Source organism: Schistocerca serialis, chromosome 7 (assembly GCF_023864345.2).
Source record: "Schistocerca serialis cubense isolate TAMUIC-IGC-003099 chromosome 7, iqSchSeri2.2, whole genome shotgun sequence".
NCBI classification, from domain to species: Eukaryota; Metazoa; Arthropoda; class Insecta; order Orthoptera; family Acrididae; genus Schistocerca; species Schistocerca serialis.
Window position 1 is genome coordinate 469,986,797 of NC_064644.1, and position 5,016 is coordinate 469,991,812.

Genomic DNA, 5,016 nt, shown 5'->3' on the forward strand with positions numbered 1-5,016 from the left:
AAATGAATACCCAAGTTCAAATTTTTAGCTGAATTACTGCAGTTTTGAAACCGAAAATACGATTTTTCAGCAAGAGATTACAAATCGAGTGATGTACAATAGCAAAAAATTTAAAATTATTGTAATATTAAAAAATTAATCGTAAATTAATTATCCAACAATGTTATGTTACCTTCCATTCCGAAAGTGGGTGCACTCAGCGACTGTTATGTGACCTATAAATTACAGAGTGCAGCAATCACTCTATAATTTATAAATATATCCAACAATGTATAATATAATTGTTACGCTGTCTTAAATGTGAAAGGAGTGGAGACCGACTTGATTTCCTCATTCCGTTGCAGCGAGTTGCTGGAGACCGACTGGACTGCATGACTGTCGTCAAGCGCAATAAATAAAAAACGAAAATTCTTAGTGTCTAGTTGCTTCAGGAAACGCTCTGGACCAACACACCCTGCAAACTAAGTTAACGATTTGCAGTTTTATCTTTGCTATTGCTGCCTCCGTCACTGGCTTGTGGTGTTAAGATATGGTTCTTACGCCATTATAATCACCAGCTCAGTAATTTGCGTCAGATTATTAATTTTGAATGTATTTTGAAGCTAGTAGCAGCGTTGAACTGTCACAGATAAGGCAAAGTGTCTGTTCTGGCTTCATGTGACTTTCCACTAATTGAAAACTCCATCGTTTCCACAGGACTCCCTGATCTCTCTTTATGGCAGTCTTGTATATAGCAGCATTTATATGAGGTATCTCAAATCCTCCATTTTATAACTGTGGAGTTGCCAGTTTCTATGTAATCCCAGATCTCCTCATTTAAGAAAAGTACATTCGATTCGCTTCGAGTGACTTCGTTGCAGACACAAAACAAGATGGACACACTAAAAGTATTTATCTTAGTCTCATAGCGAATGACTAGATGCTTCATTGAGCCTTCGTGAGAGAGTTCAGTTCTCATATTCACAGAACGACAGAAACTGCCATTCACCTGTAAAATTCATGATCTCTTTGAGTGTTACTTTTTCAGACAAAGGTGGATTGCTTCTCTCTGAACGTCTAAACTTTTGCCTCTTCTGTCGATATCTTAAGTTTGTGTCTATCGGGCGTTGTTAATACTTTTTCCAGTGCTGTGTGTTCGTTACGTTCTCAGCGAATTGCAAGCAGTTTAGGTGGATTCTCGACCCAGAACTACTGAAAGAATGTCATGTGTCCCAGATAGGTGTTAAATTAATGTCGCTGGCAAATTGGAACCCTTTCTAACTCCTCTGTCCACTGGAAAGATTCTGTAAAACCATGGGCACTGTTTATTTGCCAGTATTGTTGTTGTAGAGAGTTCGAGATACACTATTGATCTGGTGGTGGTATACCGCCGCCTTCAAAATATTAATTCCAAATTTCCCTGTAAACCATACCTAAAATTGCAAAAAATGATTCAGTTTCATATTACTTGCTCAAGAGTAGACACCAGTACAGAAGCAGCATTTTCTTAAACCGCTTATATCTCCAGCGAGGACTGTCTCCGTATCTCTTGGAATCGGTTGTTGACAATCGTTCTCTAGATCTTGTAAGCTGAATCAAGTAAACTAGTACTACGGCAAATTCCACAATTATTTATCTGCCATTTGTTTTATGCTTCATTTGATTCGTGCTCTGTACTAGAGCTGCCTATGAACATTTCTTCCTTATGTGGAAGAACCTCAGCTTTAAAAGAAGGCCACCACATTTCAGTAATTCAGTAGTTAGGCCATCTGGTTGTTGCGCCTTTCAGTTCTTCGTTGGTCTGTCACCGTAGATCATTTGCATGAGATTGACGTAAATGACGTGTTACGAACTAGTTTACGGGCGATGCGTGTGTAATTTGTTTGTGCATATGGCTATACGCTGGGTGTTTACAGGTTAGTGGCTTCAATTTAATTATAAAAATAAAATAAAGCACTCCGTCTTCAGGCCAGAAGTCGCCCATCGGGACCATCCGACCGCCGTGTCATCCTCAGCAGAGGATGCGGATAGGAGGGGCGTGTGGTCAGCACACCGCTCTCCTGGTCGTTATGATGGTTTTCAGTGACCAGAGCCGCTACTATTCGGTCGAGTAGCTCCTCAATTGGTATCACAAGGCTGAGTGTACCCAGAAAAATGGCAACAGCGCATGGCGGCCCGAACGGTCACCCATCCAAGTGCCGGCCACGCCCAACAGCGCTTAACTTCGGTGATCTGACAGGAACCGGCGTAGACACTGCGGCAAGGCCGTTGCCTCAGTTTAATAATAACTGACATATTATGTCTAATAGCGGCAATGGAAAAAGTATTAACTACTCCCGGTAGACGTAATGCTAATAGGATGGAACATCGTCTGCTGTCTGAAATGGGCAAGGAAGACACACGACAAGGTAGATAAGATGTGCCAAGCCAGCTGAAGCCACTCCACTACCGTGGGGCTACCAAAATGTGGAGATATTGCTGTTACGTATCAGCCACTGATCAAATAGTTCTACGATTTTCTGTGGATTACGATAAGATGCCTGAATGTTTGTAAATCCAGGAACGGATGGGTGTAGCCCTATGAACACAGATGTTGTCGTCTTGGATGACGGGATTGTCCACAGCATGCTCGCCATGAAGATGTAGAGTAAAGGCAACAAATGGTTACCATATATGATGAAACAAGCACCCTGATTCATGTTCAAAGACCAGCTCATGATAAGGAAAACATCCTCAAAATACCACAGAACCATCTCCATCCCAAGCGCCACCCTCGTCACGTATGACCCATTTGGCCTTCTGTACATTCGATGCCTTGCATGATTTGGGAAGGGGAAAATTCTCGACTCTTCAGGGGCTTCCAATATCTATTTCTTGTGTAGCCCACAAGTACTTGCTGCTGTAAGCTATAACCTTTCGCGAGGTACTCGGCTCCAAATGTCACCAGAATGCATGCACTTCCCCCGCAATGTTTGCTCCGAAACTGACTGAGATGGCTCTGCATTCACTGAGAGCATCAATATCTGTCGGGTTTGAAACAGATTGTCATTGACAAGGCGTAGCACTCGCCTCTGGGCGCCGTCGGACAGGATCTTTTTGCGACGTGTTATATCGCTGCGAGTGAAACCCTTTTACGTTGGACGTTTCACATTTACACAGTAACAAACTGGGAAACTCTTTTCACGGTGTTGTCATGAAAACTGCAATGCGATAGTAGCTCCTTCCTATCATTCTGTCACATTTCTTTTTCGATCCTCCTTTCTGCGCTTCATTGCCATGACTTACATTGGGGGAGGGGGGGCAAAAGTACGGAAACACGGCGAAAAATGCCTGCGTCGTGGTTGGAACTGTGTTCTCTGTAGTTGTACGTGCATTATGTCGTAGCTAAGTCAATTCGGACGTGGACAAACTGTTGGTTATGGTATGGCCAGTACTTCTGTCAGCAAGTACTCCCTGCCGCCGTTGGATAAGCAGCTGCAGCAGCAAGTCGTATACCCCTAGCTTACTTATTTGTTACATAGTTTAATTCTTAATTTCTTTGCGTGTTTTTGGGTACTTGCATTGTTTAATCCATAAATTTCTGGCGAATTATAGTATTTGAGGGTTGTAGCATCGCGCTTTAGTGTTTGCTTCGTAGATTCTTACTTAAATTGCGTGTGAGTTTCGTATAGGAGGTGTAATTTCGAATTTTATTTACTGTAATCGTAAATTCAGGCAGATTGTAGCGCAGTCGTTAGGCATTTGTACAGATTAGTTAATACATTATTTGCGTGTTTCCCTTGCGTTATCTAGGCACGGAGTCGTGTTTCAGTAACTGTTGTTCAACATCGATTAGAATGGACGGGGACTGTGATTGTTGTGTTCGGATGAGGGCTGAGTTGGCATCCCTTCGCTCACAGCTGCAAGCGGCGCTGACTTCGGTCGCGCAGCTTGAGGCTGTTGCCAATGGGCACCACTGTGGGCAGCCGGACTTGGATATCACGGGGATGTCAACCTCGTCCCGTCTGTCCCCAGATCGGTCTGCCGCTGTTGTTGCCCCGGTTGCTGCCCGCAGTGGGGCAAAGCCCTCGCCTGTGGTTGATTGGGAGGTCGTTCCAAGGCGTGGCAGGCAGCGAAAGACGTCCCTGGAGGTTGATCAGAAAGCCTCCCCGGTGCGTCTGACAAACGGGTTTCAGACACTGTCTCTGGCTGAGCCAGATGCAGCTGCCTGCCCTGTTTCAGAGGATGATTCTCAGTCTTCAAGGTCCGTGCAATCACAGAGGGTGGGCTTATTGGTAGTTGGGAGCTCCAATGCTAGGCGCGTAATGGGGCCCCTTAGGGATATGGCGGCTAAGGAGGGGAATAAATCCAGTGTGCACTCCATGTGCATTCCGGGTGGAGTCATTCCTGATGTGGAAAGGGTCCGTCCGGATGCCATGAAGAGCACAAGGTGCAGCCAGCTGCAGGTGGTGGCACATGTCGGCACTAATGACGTTTGTCGCTTTGGATCTGAGGAAATTCTCTCTGGATTCCAGCGGCTATCTGATTGGTGAAGGCTGACGGTCTTGCTTACGAGATGAAGGCAGAGCTCACCATCTGCAGCATCGTTGACAGAACCGACTGCGGACCTTTGGTGCAGACCCGGGTGGAGGGTCCGAATCAGAGGCTCAGACGGTTTTGCGACCGTGTTGGCTGCAGATTCCTTGACTTGCGCCAAAGGGTGGTGGGGTTTCGGGTTCCGCTGAATAGGTCAGGAGTTCACTACACTCAGCTGGCGGCTACACGGATAGCGGAGGATGTGTGGCGTGGACTGGGCGGTTTTTTAGGTTAGAAGGCCTCGGGAAAGTACGGGGTGGGCTGCAATCTCAAAGGGTGCATGGCAAATACTGGACGTGCTTGGATCAAGGAAAAGTCGGAATTGTAGTTGTAAATTGTTGTAGTTGTGCTGGGAAAGTCCCTAAGCTTCAAGCGCTAATAGAAAGCACAGAAGCTGAAATCTTCATAGGTACAGAAAGCTGGCTAAATCCTGTAATAAGTTCTGCAGAAATTTTTACGAAG

The 5,016-nt window shown here is 45.3% G+C and overlaps 1 pseudogene; it reads right to left on the reverse strand.

The window, feature by feature from the left end:
* Positions 1-2,134: 2,134 nt before the first annotated feature.
* Positions 2,135-2,252, reverse strand: LOC126413502 (5S ribosomal RNA; annotated as a pseudogene).
* Positions 2,253-5,016: the final 2,764 nt, after the last annotated feature.